The 15,743-nt window shown below is 40.5% G+C and overlaps 1 protein-coding gene across 1 annotated transcript in view; it reads left to right on the top strand.

The window, feature by feature from the left end:
* The first annotated feature begins 5,662 nt into the window (after nt 1-5,662).
* LOC143207949 (very long chain fatty acid elongase AAEL008004) overlaps nt 5,663-15,743 on the top strand; it is a 76,518-nt gene continuing 66,437 nt past the window's right edge. The window contains exon 1 of the mRNA XM_076421899.1: nt 5,663-6,928. The gene's annotated coding sequence lies outside the window, so the exon portion shown is untranslated. The remainder of the gene's footprint in view (nt 6,929-15,743) is intronic.

Consider the following 15,743-nt stretch of genomic DNA (forward strand, 5'->3'; position numbering starts at 1 on the left):
AGGATGTTCGGTTCGTCACTGTTATTGTTGGAAAAGAGCGACGGAGTTCGAAAATTCGAAGGATAATATCGACACTTCTTTTTGGCGAACCTGGTTGGATCGTTTCATTGAAATTGTTTTAGTAAAATGTTCATTAATAAAATTGACATTAACTTTATTTAGCGTACAAATAGCCCGTCACTTTCGTTAGAAATGGAATAAGTCGTAACAGTTTTCTACAACCATTTTAATGAAATTGTCCAGTCAGAGGTTCGTCAACTCAGTCACTCTTGAAGCACGATATAATTGAATAAATAATTTCGCTGGAATTGTAAAATCTTGAAACCATTTTCGAACACGTAATCTTGACAGACTTGGCTGAATAATTTGATTGGAATTTCCGCATTACACCAGCTCGAGTAAGGAGGTCACCAGGAACGGAGAGAAACGAAGATCACGATGACTCGCGTTTCGTGGTTTCGTCGAATTTCTTTCCTCAGGCTGCTGCGGCTACGTTCGTTTAATTTCCAAATGAACCGTTCTATCCACGCCCCGAGAAAAAACTCTACTCCATAGGATCGAGCATGGTAATACCATGATGGTATCTGTTTGTCTGATGCTGGCCCGGATAGAATCGAAGAAGAAGAAGAAGAAACGATTCGCAAGCATCTCGTGACCGTGCAGCCCAGCCAAGAATCACTTTCGCCGATCGTCGTCGCCGACCAAGCTGCTCGTGACTTGCATAACCTCCCGCAAGGCTGTTACACGGCATTACACTTTCTGTTCGTTTCCTTGCTGGTCGGAATTACTCTCATTCCGGTCCACTTGCCCGCTCTTTCCTTGCCATAATCCGGGCCGAACGATGACTCGCCGCTTCCCATCCTGCGTCCTCTTTCGTCCTTCGCCCGCAACATCGTCACCGTGATGCTGAATTTCGCCATATCCTGCGTCGTCCCTGTTCATTATTAGAGAGAAATCATTATTTTATGCGATTTTTATAAGAATTAACCCCTTGAAGTACAATTTTCTTCATGGGTGCACCAATTACGATAATTACAACTTCTTTGTCTTTAATAATTTCACTGGTGAAAACAGAAAATTTGCATCTATTATATACCTACATTTATAATTGAATTTTATTTCGTCTTAAAAGAAAGACATAACATGCATAATTAATTAGCGGATTACATTTCAAGAGTTCGTCCTGAGCCTGACTCGTTATTATACGGCAAGGGGTTAATCAACTACAACTTCCTCGAAACGATTTACATGGTTTGGATCGTCCGTCACAGTTGAAAGATCAATGGACCCGATAGATCCCAAGCCGATGACGTCTTTCAGCGTCACGGTTCCCAAGGTCCGCTGAGAGTACTTCGACGCGAAATAATTCGCGCGATCGTTTTCCTCGCGTTTTCAACCCCCGTTGGTGCCTTGACGTCTTGTTATCTTTTCGCATGATTTACCACGGTCCCCGTCGTAGGCAACGTCCCGATGTTGCACGCGTTTTTCTCTCCGTCCTCGTCGCTGAATTTAAGACTCCTCTCGGTTTCGTAGTTCGGCTCGGATTACCTCGTTCCTGGCCGATTATTTCGCGCCGGGAGTCGCCTTGCGGAAAACAAAGTTAACGAGGCAATGCGCCAATTGCCGGCTCGTTAAAAATCACCGGACACGATCGACCTCGAGACGGACGCGATTACTATCCGCGCGACACGATCGGCAAACATCCTTCGCGATTTCCTTCGTTTTTCTTCCGATCCTCGGAATTACCGGGACTACATTTCCAGCTGGAAAATCAAGACATTTCTTTCAAGCGAGACCATTTTTATACTATGTAATCTTTTTTACATTGTGCACATCGAATCGTACCTGTTTTCTCGTACACACACACACACACACAACAGTTGAGCTTTTTACAATTTACAGAATACAGACGAATTTAATAACATTAAAACTGTTTTGAGTTTATGTTAATTAAGGTTATAGTACAAGAAGGATTCTTGGTGTATACAGCAGCCTATGTAGGTAATTAAAGAAAGACAGAATATACAAATTTTATAACACGTAAATTATTTTCGAAGAAGCTTTGACCCAAATAAAATATTTCCTTATGTTTACAAAATTGAGGAAATGAATACGATTACCTGTAAAAATGAACTAAATAATTTTGAATGAGAGACGATCTAAACCAAAGAACTGATTCAACAAGATTTTTGCGCATTGTTCTTGAGGAGGCTTCGAAACCGTCCGACCGAGAGCTTCCTGCTTCTTCATCGCGGTGGTGGAAAGCAGAAAGTTGGAAAAACTGTAGCATCGAGTACGGCTGTTTTGCAGGAAGGAACTCGATTGTTGCGAAAGGAAGAAAATTACATCAAGAAGGTTCGCTTAAAGTTAGTTTCGAAGCAACGGCCAATGTAACGCTCGACGTCGAAGGGCTACCGCCATTCCAGACGGACTTCAAGTAGGTTAAGCTGAACAAATATGGCTTGCAACAGACAATTGGCCACTTTCCCGGCCTTGGCGATGTAGTTCAATATCGAAGAATCGACTGATCGTAATACGTTGCAATAAATATTGATTCTGCAAGCTTCTAGGAACAGGGGAGCGAACTTGTGGATCTGCAGACTGCATTCCGCTAGTGCTAATTAAGTGTCACTCACCCCGTAAGTAATGCAAATTTTATATGTCTTTGCAAAGAAAAGTAATCAGATGAAATCAAAACCCTTGCTTTGCACTACTCGGTTCTCTAATTTCTCAATAATTGTTTAACCCCCGATGTTTATTGAGTTATTTTCACTAGGTGTATCTCCACGATTTCGATAATTGTAAACTGAAGAATAGTTGAAGCGTTAGTAACAGTAACGTTAAATAATCGGTAGACTCTAGTTCCGTTCTCATTATCGTTGTTCTTCATTCCGTAATATTGTAATACCAATGACGAAAGTCATTAACAATTTGACACAATAATTAAGATTTACTTTGACGACGTAGTTGCTAAATATTCTAATGAGTGCAATCATGCAATAATTACCTTGAAAAAATTTACATATATTTCGCACTAAGTTAATCAAGGATGATTGTTATACAAAAATGATACAGTGGCGAGACCGGAAATGTCTACCATTTTGGTTCTCACGATGGAATTAGGACACGGAAAACAAACGAAAGTGCATAAATCTTTTCCATTATTCCAAAGGACATCGAGTGACGGCAATATTGTATTATGTACTCGCGTTAATAGCGAGTGACGGCTAATCCTTTCTCGAGAACAAGAAGCAAGCAGTTACGAAACTAACATTCGCAGTAGCTCGTAATTATTTTCTTGCGTTGGTGGAATGGATAAGCGTCTGTAAACACATCAGTGACGCGATCGCTGTACAAAGAAAGTAAAGAGCCAGAAGGATTGACGATGCAGCTACTGAGTAATTAGGATCACCGATCATTCATCTTAAATTTCTCTGACAATCCGAGAGCAGAATCAGGGAGAAGCAACTTTGCGATTCGAATAGTCACAGAAGAAGATCACCAACCCCTAATTGTGCCCATAATTATGAAAGTGGTCTAAGTGAAAATTTCAAAAAAATTGACTGAAAAATGTATTTCAACATTATATGGAATTCATTTAGTGTTAATATTTAATTGCCTTTTCCTTTAAATATCTCGAAACAAGAAATATAAGACTTAGACCACTTTCATAATTATGGGCACAATTAAGAATATGTATTTAATCCAAAATTAACAATCTGACGGAGTAGTAAATATATAGGGATTATCTGTTTTATCAGACTTGGACTGCGGATCTTTATGCAAAATAAAAATTGTATGCATTAGTTGCAAGACATAGGAACCAAGTAAGACGTTAATTCTCTCTTTAGTGGTTTTATTAAGTTGTAAGAAATGTACTGATACTCTTACATTCTTATAATCTCTTTATTATTTGAAATTATACCCACCCATTTTTGGCATAAATGCATAAAATCCGCAGTCTAAGCAGACCGAAGGATTCATTTTTGCACGAGTGGATAAAGTACACCAATTCTGATTGAAAAAAAAATTAAAGAAATTTATTATCATTTTCTTCTTTAGTTTCTGATCCCTGTGATTAGCCTAGAAAATTTTTTATTTGCGTAGAGATTCACAGTTTCGTTCCGCGCTTTATTTTTGTAACTTTTATATTTTTAAATGAATTGTTTTGACTATGCTCAATGTTTGAGATTGTTCAGACGAGTCAAAGTTCGCACATTGAATTGCAAATGTATACATTTGTACACTATGTGTCCATTAACAACTGTTGAAATTCTTGAGGGAATAGACTCAACAGTGTATGCTTAGATGTTTAATTAAAATATCACTGCGTCAGGATTGTTTGCGATGATCCAACCATTTGCTTGTGGGATGAAATCATTGTTAACATGTAGAAAAGAACCCTAATATAGTATAATCGATCGATATATGGATACATAACACTGTATCCTCTGTTATATTTAAAATGCGAGCCCTATTTCCCGCGCAAACTAGAGCGCCTGATTCGTCGAGCCACCTGATTGGCGTATCTTCAATTTTCGAACCGCGCGGATGCTACTTTACCGACACGATCCGGTTCATAAATAAATCATACTAATTCGATTACTTCATTCGTAAAAGAATTCTGTTCATCACAATATCAACTTGAACTCTGTCGCTGTCGCAACAAATAATAAGAATCGGCCTTGACTTTATATAATACAGACGCATAAGTTAATTTATATTCTTACCGTCGTCATTGTCTTTCACGAATACCTTACAATTTAAACACTCCTGTCCGTTGCAATTTAAATTCAAACAGATTCAAATAAATTACAATGGAAACGAGTCTTGCACAATATCCTCGCGTAAACGCGCATAAATTCACACCAAATTCTGACGAACGTTTAAAAACGGAAATACTTAATCTATTTCGAAGATTTTGTGGTCCCCTTATGCGCATGTACCAGGAACTATTTAGGTAGAGTGCGGTAAACATGAACATGGTCTTTATGCTTTTTGAAGAATAACTCCTTCGGAGGTTGTTTGAAGGTCAACATATTGTACATGGTTGAATTTTTCTTTTCATTAGCTATAATGTTACACTAATCGAAATACCTTTTAAAAAAACGACGATGAATTATTGGAAAGTATGATTTAGCGAAAAAAAACTTCTTCGTCACAATAATTGCCTCACCCAACATTTTCTTGTATTACTAAAAACAACGCAGATATTTTCTCTGTGTAAATGTTAGGTACCCCATCCTGTATATGGTCTAACATTTCAGGTGTATAACTTTACTCCGTTGTCAGGAAAACCGCCACATGTCACAATTTCAAAAGATCCGAGTTTATTTAATTGAGCTTTATAGTAATAGGATTTATATATTTACCAGAGGAAAAGAGTCATGAAAATAAATTCGAGAGGCAATGTCAAAGCAGATTAGCGATCAAAACTTTCAACTCGAAAGTGAAATTATGTGACGTGCGGCGTTCTTCCTTACAACTACAGATATTACGAGATACCGGGAATGCAAAATGTTTGGGACACCCTATAGACGAGAAAATAGCTCAGGATCCACGCCATGAGAACCGCCCGAAAGCGATGCTGAAAACCGACGCTAGATGTCGTACAGTTTTGAACGTCGGCTACGGTCCTCGTAGTTCCATCTAATCTTGACCGTGTGGTCCTGGTTGTGGTCCTCTCCTCGCGGTCTTTCGTTTCCGTGTGATCTACATTCGAGCAACAACCTCTCGAAGAGGCCTATATGGAACCGTCGAAAATCCTGGTGCGATTCGTTGGTCGAGTGTCCGTCCATCCCACGTAAAACAAAAAAGAAAGAAAAACAAAGAGAAAAATCAGTTTCAAATGTAGAAAGAAAGAGTAGTAACACAAATCAATCGTATGGAGATCGTTCGAAGTCTAGGTGGGAGATCCGTATGCGAGCAGCGCGTCGAGTCGTGACAGGTTACGAGCCACGGGATCGCACGGTGTTTGGTACGAAGTGGGAGGAAGAGAAAAGGAAAAGAGGACGGAAGGAAGGAAAAAGGTGGGAGGGAGGGGGAGAGATAGAGGAGAGAGGGAGGAAGAAAGAAAGAGTGAGAGAGAGAGGAGAGAGTGGTAGAGAACAGACAACAGAGAGAATGAAGCACCGTGGCTCGGTGGAGTAGCTTAGTAGTAGGGTGACGGCGAGTCCGCTGCGGTGGCAAGGTGTACGACGAGCAGGTAGCGTGAACGTTAAACGGCCGCGCGCGTCTTGCACGTAAAGGAATACCGTCATCAGTCGAGTGCGGCCGCGTGCACAGGAAGCCGTCGACGCTTGACACTTCTCCTTCCTCTCTCTCTCTTTCTCTCTTCTCTCTTTTGTTTTTTCTCCATCCCTCCGCCACTGCACATATATATATATAAATACACACACTCGTTCTCTCTCTCCCTCTTTCTTTCTTTCTTTCTTTCTCTGACTCTCTGTTCTCTCTCTCTCTCTCTCTCTCTCTCTCTTTTTCTTCGCGCGACGCGACCACGGAGAGGAGGAAGAAGACGCGTGCCGCCGATGAAGAAAACCGGCGACCGCCAGTCCTCGTTCTTACTCGCGCACACTCGCTTGTAACAGCGGCGAGCAGTGCCGAACGACCGATCTCGCCCGAGTTTGTAACCGATCCGCGACACGGCTACCGTAGCCGATCCTCCTCCTCGTCGCCGTCGTCGTCGTCGTCGTCGCCGTCGTTGTTGTTGTTGTTCGAAACCGAGTGTTTGTTCCGCGACGGCCGAGGATAAACGAGAACGTTTAACGGGACGCGCGCTGCATGTACAAACGGCACAGGTGACAGCAAGAGAACCACGGCAGCGAGACATCGTCCCCGAGAACAAGCCGGTGTACTCGAGTCGACGGACCACCAGCAGGTTGTTCCCGAGGGAATCACCCGATAAGGAATACCACGGTGAACGCAGGTGGGTGTTGTCTCTTTATACGCTCTCTTTAATCAGAAACGACGAGTACCTGTGCGCGACGAGGCGTGCCTCCGCGCCGGCCGCGCGCTTTGAGGTTAGGACAGACAATCGATCTGGCTCTCGCCACCGATGAAACATGACGCGGCCGCAAAGATATTCGCATTCTCGACAGAATTTTCTGTGAGAATTTTTTCGACTTTTTACCAACCGAGAGAGAGATTGTTAGAGATTGTGGGGAACGTGCATTCGAGAAGGGTTTCGCGGGTAAACCGGCCGGGAGGGAATAGGAACTTTAGGGAAACCTTCATGGGCCGACCTAACCTCGAAATGGATCGATTGTGCGGGCTGTCGGAAAGACTTGGATTTTTGGATAATTCTTTTCAAGCTAGTTTGAAAGGGAACACAGGTTCTTTGTGTGTTGGGTGGTGGAGTTCTTGTGTTTGTGTGTACTGTTACTGTGCTCTGCACTCGCTTCGGTATTCCATGTCGACGATTTGGTATGCAGCAATAGCTTTAAGAAGGTTTAAAAGGCTCTGTGGGAAGCTAGATAATATAACGGGGATTGAAGTCTTTGTGGTTTTGTCTAGCTGGAACTCTTGTATAGCTTTATTAATTGGAGGAATTGAATTAGTATGATTTTTGTATCTTGTTCGTGTATTCTTCCATTTGTCAAATGGGAGGATCCACTTTAATACTGTCGATATCTGAAATTTTGAATTGGATGCGTCGATATTGACGGGGTGGACATTTTCCAGAATTGTTTTCTATATTATGTAGGAGAATTTCGTCTTTTCCAAAGAGAAATGAAGAGTAGGAACCTTGGTATTAACGGAAGCGTTAAATCCGGCCTGAATTTCCCCGCCTTAATTCGGCCAAGATATTTTTTCCTCCTATCAAACACAATGCCGCATAATAACGGTGTTACAACGATTACATCGGTTTCGTAACGAACCGTTTCGCGTGTCAGTTACCGAGCTTTTCAGTGTTAGCTCGCGTCGAGCTCGGTTCGTGGAAGTATACCAAGCAATTAGTCACCGGAGAAAAGATAATCGTGAAATAATCGCGTTCGCTATCTCAATCGGAACGCTTTTCTATTTGATTTGAAAATGGGGCGGCCGGATTATTATTCCGAGGAACATAATAAATATGATTCATCGGCACGAACGAATCATTGGGAGTTGTTCCGACAAACAAATTATGTATAACACAAATGCTTCTCGAATAACAGCATGTGGTACCGGAAATAAATCGGTTTGACGAACGTGCACGAATTAAATTTTCGGAGTTAACTCGTCAGCCTCGGCAACAAAATACAATAATTGCTAAATGAGATAGCACATATTAAAACAACCAGCCTGTTGATCAAAATAACTAATAAAATGAGGAAGAACTGAAGGGCACGAATAAAATTTTCGGACGAGTTAACTCGTCGATCTCGGTAACAAGTACAATTGCCAAATAAAACAGCACATACTAAAATAATCAGTCTATTGATTAAAATATATAGTAAAATAAACAATTGGGGATTACAAATAAATACAAACGACGAATTAACTCGTCAGTAACAAGTTGAAGAAAACAATTCCAAGTAAACGAGCAACGAGGGGAAAATGTTGTTCAGACAAATATCGTAGGAAATATTATTCCGGTACCTTCCAGCTTGGATTTCTATACAAATAACCATTTGCAAGGCCATATGGTCTAGATAACGTCCCGGTGTGGAATGTTTACACCGACGCTGACGTGCCAACGCTGTCTAAGAGACTAGACGGGTTCACCGGAATATTTATTTTTTCGTAATCGATGAATCACTCTCTCCCCAGCGGGAAAACAGAAATTGTTGAAAGCGCGAAATAACATTGTTTACGAGACACAATTGTTTCTGAAGGAATGGAACGGCAGGTTTCGAGCGGAGTATCGATATCGAGCGTAATCTCTGGCACGTGTACGCTACGAACACGTAACATAAATTCACCAGTTTGAACTATTATATATATCGCAACGCGAAAAGGAACTATGTTATATAAAGCGAGGAGAAAACGTCGGTTTTCTGTGTGCATGTGTGTATATTTGCGGCGCCGTTGTTCGACCCACCTTGTTTCACGTTCAACTTGTTAATGGCATAGGACGAGTCAACTCGTCCTGAACGGAAAATCGATAGGCAGATTTTTCCCTCGATTGCAGATAGACACACAGTGCCATTATGTCGCGTTCACATCCATTACGATGTAATTAGCTTTGGAATGCTCAGCTTTATACGCGTCCGGGTTTTATCGGAGGAAGCATGATCTGTTCAAGGATACCGTACACTGTGTTTCACTGTGTGATTAATGTCGATTAGCTTTAAACGAGGAGAGGGAGCTGGACAGAGTTGGGCAAAAATTTTATTTAAATAAAAATTTCGAATGAAGTCGGTTTGAAACCCACTTGGAAAAAATCCACTTTATTCGAAATTTTTATTTAAATAGAATTTTTGCCCAGCTCTGTCCTTAAAATCTTATTAAAAACCTTTATGTTTGTCAAACGAGTTTGCGCATCTAAATTTTGGGGAAGTAGATTTTGCAGAGCCATAAATGCATAAAGATCCGCCGTCCAGCGATCACAGTTTTTTTGTACTCCGTGTTTCGCTTGATTTATAATCTACAAACGAGTTAATTAACCGGTGGCGGAATAAATATTTAGATAGGCCAAGAAGTGCATGAAACAATACATAAAACTTTTACGACACTATAGCACGAGATTCAATGTCGTAAAGTGAATACCGGGACAGGCATTGAGAAAAAACCGACAATTTTACAAGATAATTCCAACATACACACTGATGTGTTAATTGTAGAGATAATTACGGTCTTACACTTGTAAACTGAGTCATCGTCATTATCACTGCGATTTATCGATTGTAATGATATTTTTCTAAAAGAAGAAATGTTCGCTTAAACACCGATACAGCGGTGATGTGTTTGAACATTCGCAATCCCAAGAACTCGGAAAAAAAATTATAGCAAACGTGGGGACGGTAACGAAAAAGAAAAATCGAAGAATACAGAGAGAAAGCAGACTGTCATTGACACAGTCTCTGTCGTCGGTATCGTGCAGCAGCAACGAGGTCCAATTTGTACCGGAAACGAGCATTACGTCCCGGTGTATTATCATTTTCAAACGCGACACGTTTGCCGGGCCGCGTGCGACGGAATTATTAATTCCCTGGTAACCGGAAGTAACGGCACCAGCGTGAAATGATCGCCTCGATCATCGATCTATCCGCGATCTATCACCGAGTAAATCGTTCGGATCCATCCAGATGGAAACGATCCCGCGAGAAACACAGAGAGAGATACATTTACGAAAGTGTTTTATAACCGGAAGTGGAGGAGCTTGGGCGAAAACACAATGCGCCGAAATTCTCGATACAAAACGTAAACGTGTGTGTGTGTGTGTACGTGTGTGAATCATCGTGATTCACTTGATCGAAACACCCGGTTCTTGCAAAACGGGAGTCGCCTTTCGAGCAACAGATTTGCCGACGAATGGCCCGTGAATACTCGCGAAAATCGACTCTTCCGTGAATCTCGAACGGTTTTATTGGGTTTCTGTCATCCGGGATGGAGAGTTGCCGATGTCGTTCCCCCCTCTCCCCCGCTTTGCCAAGATTTTCTTCCGGGATTTGGATATTTAACGCTCTCGGAACTGCCGAGCAATAAAAGTGACTAGTTTGTATTGCCTCTCTCTCTTGAGAGCAACAACGTTTACGGGGACATTGAGCGATTTTTCCGGAAAATATTTTTCCATACAAGTAGGAGATACATACAACGGTGTCCTCTATTCTGAAGTTTCAAGCGTGTACCATCCATCGATACAAATTTTATAGAACCATTCGACGTGTACCATTAAATGGTCCATTTAAAGGTCTACTTTGGGGTCGAACTGAGCAGCATACGGGAATGATAAATTGAATCATTGATCGCACAATTAAATATTTCTGCAGCTAGTGCAAGCAAGTCGATAGTGTTGATTGTCTGTTGCTCGATAGCTCGTAGTATTTGTAAAGGAATCCCGGACCTAGGTTCAACAGCGAGGGTCACCGATGCCAACTTCATTTCGTCGAGAATCGAACATGTTATTCGGAATCGATCAAGTATCCGTTTGATACGTGGCCGAGCAATTGTTTGGGGGATTGGCCCCGCGAGGCCAAACCAGTTTGGCACCGTTCTCGATGCCCTGCAACTTTAATACTCTTGCTTGGGGAAACTTTCGAGCAGTCTCGAGCTGCTCCAGAATCGAATTTGAGAAAGAAGCCTTGAACGTTCGCCGGCTTCTCTCTTTATCTGCGGTTTTGCGGACGTGACTGTTCCTGCTCGCACGCTGCGAAACACCGCGCACTGTTCGTCTAATAATAAAATCCGAAATCTAATACTAGTTTACATATGCAGTGCTCCTTCGATGCATGATCTAGTTCCAGGAGAAATATTGCAACATTTCAGAATTCGGCGAAGTCACAAAATATAGCAGAACTACACGATCTAAGAAAGAGCACGGACCCGAGGGTTTTTCTTGAATCAAGACCTTTACTGTATATTTGGTAGAAGGTTTGTCAAAAGCTTGTGCCAAATGTTTTGAAGGTTCCGTGGATGTACAGCGTGCAATCAGCACAACACAACACGGTTTCCCTGATCACGTTGAATGGTTAGCATCCATGACAGCTGAAAATTTATCGAATCCGCGAGGCATTCAACGGCAGACACATTTTACGATTCCTCGAGAGAGCCTGGTTCGTTGACTCAAGATTGTTTCACGACAGTTCGAATCCCCTTTGCTCTGTCTGTTACATACTAATGACTCTCTCGGTTTGTACACCGAGCACATATCGCTCCTCGGTCCCTATTATTTGTTTCTGGCCTCGGTCGCTGTGTTTCCCTTTGCTTCCTTGCTCGGATCGTAAATCCTCGACGTAAAGGTGCGTTTTCACAGTGTTCCCTGTCTTGACACTAGCCGACAGTATTAGTCTGGTGCATTCGTAAAAGAAATAATAAACACACGCTTTGTATAGCAAACGCTGAAATTGTTTCAAGGCACACCGGAGAATTGCTCATAAACTTTCAAAGTACCAGCTACATATTTTAGCTTATTTTCAGCCCCGACGGCCTTGAAAAGGACTCGGGGTTTAATTTCATCGCTCTCCGTTGCATTAATTTGCAAATAACTATAAGTGTAAATTGTAATAACATTGTAAATGGCAGCTTCTCCTTTTATTAACACTAGGTTTCCGGGGCGAGTCGAAAATACAAGTTCTAATATTTTACGAGTGTTATGATTGCAAAGATCCGCGAGCTATTATTCAACAAATTTATTTCGTTGGGTATACAGTAAGGATCATAACTGATTCCACACTTCAAATCAGAATAACTTTTATATGAATGCACCAAACGACTTCAATTTCTCTGTAAGGCTAGAAGAATTAGTTTAGTAAATGACGTCTACTAAATAAGTTAAAAATGCATTTGGTCGGAATTGTGAAAAACAATACTAGAAAGTGATTTTTACAACTTTTTTAGCTGGCCCAATAACCCACATTATCAACAACATCCAATAAATTCTGTTCTAAAATGTTTTTGTAAGTGAACTGGTTCACCGTACTTTCAATTCGATGCAATGGACCTACCGCATATGCCGTAAGGCAACCCCATATCATGACTGAACCACCGCCAAATTTAATTGTCTGTTTAACATGACGCGGAAAAAGGGATTCATGTTTCCTTTTCCAACACCAAGAACGTCCATCCGATAAAATACGATTTATTTTAAACTCGTCCGAGATAATCACGGTCTTCCATTGTTCTTCATTCCAATTTATATATTTTTTGACAAACCTCAAACGAGCTTTAATATTTTTCTTTGAAAGAGCAGATTTCTTCTTCTCCTCCATTGATATAATATTAGCTTCTTTTAATGCTCTTTGAGCCGTCCACTTGCTTATTTTCTTTCCAACATCGCTTTCCAACAACTTTGCAGCCATTGACGACGTTGTCGTGACTATTGAAGTTATATATTATGTTAATCGTCGCTTTGTCCTGATAAGACAATATATTTGGATGTCCTCCGAAAGATGTAGCATCATCATTACAATATCGTTTTCGTATTTTATGTACTACAGCTTTTGACTAACTGCAAACTTCTCGGCAACTTTTCTCGTTGATAAGCCAGATTTTAATTGAGAAATAATACTATCTTTCACAGTCTTAGTTAATGGCTTCATGTTAGTATGTTAATGCATGTTACTGCAGGAACAACAAAAGTAGAACTACTAGAGTACTCCCGGACTCGAATAACACCAGTCACTGTTTACGAAAAATATGTTTACGTTTCTCAGCCACAAACGTTCTATGTAATACGGTGCAAAACCGACTACATACACGGAGAAAGTTTGCATTTATCAAAACAATAATAATACCACGATCAGTAAAATTCTCTTGAAAAGCTAAAACTTTGTACTTAATGCCATGTATTTTATTTTTATTCTATTCTATATGCAAACATTAAATAAAAATACGTTTTTGTAAAAATATCGTATGTACATTTGTTCACCTTTGCTCCTTACTGTGGATTAGCAATGTACAGTGGTCTGTAAATCAGAGATTCATTTTTGTTAGAAATGTTTTTGCAGGCTAGTTAAAATTTGTGGTGTAGGTAGGACATTAGGTGTTTCGATAGTGAAAATAACGATTTATTGTGACGTGAGAACGGACCTTACGGAACAGAGTTGTAAGTCCGATTCGAGGGAAGTTTCTGTGTTCGGCATCGGCAATCATTTTTACAGGACAGAAGCGTGTCGCGCCGAGTTTTATTGCTTTATTGCGCACGGCTTGCAGAGGCCGCGTTATTTCCGCAGCACGACCCAATGATTTCGTTCAAGGATTACTGTATCGGATTCGCGAAAGCTCCTTGAGCCCCAATTAAACCTGCATTAGTCTCGAGGGCTGCAAACCCCCAAAGAATTTGTTTGGATTCAATTAACACACGCTGGTTACCGCAACAAACGCATCAAAAAAATTCACAAAACCACAGCGATCCAACAAACTTGGAAAAATCTCACTTATAACTAGACTGCGGATCTTTATGTAAAATAAAAATTGTCTGCATCGATTACAAGCCACATGAACCAAATAAAAGTTCTTTCTTCTTTTAATTATCTTATTAATCTGAAACTAATACATACACCGGTGTCCCTAAACTGTTCTAATATGTCCACTGCTTTAAATCGTACGTGTCTATTTATAACAATTGTTTCGAATACTTCTGAAACAACATACAATCTTACGCGTACGTGTCCGTTGTTAACTGTTTTATGAGAACGCGAAGAATTTGTTGATAATGGAGTGCGTCCAACCCCAATCGAGTAATAACACTGATCGTCCCGACGCGAATAATTCAGGGTTCTGTGACATTATGGTTGAAATGTCCCGTTAATGGCGTTGGGCAAAACTTAATTCGATTACACGCTATTGAGACATAACTGTTTATGCAAACTCCCGTTTTATACGTTTAGAGAAAGCGACGATGTGTACGAGCACGATTTATTACGGTTCCATGGGACTTCTGTTATGCATCACGTACGCACAAATAAGTTATATTTATATAATGGAACTCTCGCGAAAGCATCTTGATTAATTCGCTCATCGTAGAAGTCATTCAAGTTCAGGGAAAAATCATTCGATCACATTCAAATCAATTTCCATGCGAACATAAATAGTACTTTCCTTTTCTTGATGCATTGTCTTGTTACAATTTCTGAAAAGATTTCAGAATTCGTACAGTCCCGTCCATAAATCACCCGACACTCACTTATCTTCGAGTGCTAAGAGTTAATAAGGTGGAGTGGGGTAAGTCCGCCCTAGTTTTTGCAAAGTTTGACTTTAAACTGATGCATTTTCAGTCTGGCATGTAAAAACTTAACGTTCTTGGTATCAAACTCTTGCCGCAGTTATTACTGATGAATTAGTTTTATGTGGGATTCTAATTTTGCTTGAAAATTATCATTTTGATAGGATATTGTACAAAGTGTCAACTAGGACGCACTTGCCCCGCAAATGGGGCAAGTCCGTTTCTGAGAGTTAAAAATGCTTTCGAACCTTGTTTCAAGCGCTAATGGGCAAGGAAAGAATGATTATTGCATTAAATTATATTGTTTAGTTTTATAGTTATCCATTTTTAAACAAACAAGTACTTTTATGCTGAAATATGAAAAGGGATACAGTGATATTAAAACAAAGTTTAAGAACGCTTTCGAACCTTGTTTCAAGTGCTACGGGGCAAGAAAAGAGTTATTATCACGCTTGCTACAAAATAATTTTTATTGCATCAAATATATTGTTTAGTTTTATAGTTACCCATACAGTACGCACTTACCTCGCCGTGATAGTACGGACTTGCCTCGTGTAGTAATGTTTACGGGGCAAGTACATCTTAGTGTTTTTCCTCATAAATTTTAAAAAATACAATAAAAACGGTTTATTTAATGTAAACCTACATCAATATTTGTTGTACTTATCTAAAATAACAACACAGAATATATTAATAGCTTGTAAACTATTGCACGTTCAGGGTAACCTCAAAGTTGTATGTACGTCATAGACATATAGAGATAGACTGCGCGGCCTGTACGAAGCGCTGAAGCCCACAATGGCGGCAAAAAACAAAAATAAAACATCAATAAATACATCAATTGGAAAGAGAGCGCTATGGACCCCGGCTAATGCTCTCTCTCTCACTCTTTGTACCGCGCGCCGCCATTGTGGGCTTCAACTCGCCCATAAGACGG

This window comes from Lasioglossum baleicum, chromosome 4 (assembly GCF_051020765.1).
Source record: "Lasioglossum baleicum chromosome 4, iyLasBale1, whole genome shotgun sequence".
NCBI classification, from domain to species: domain Eukaryota; kingdom Metazoa; phylum Arthropoda; class Insecta; order Hymenoptera; family Halictidae; genus Lasioglossum; species Lasioglossum baleicum.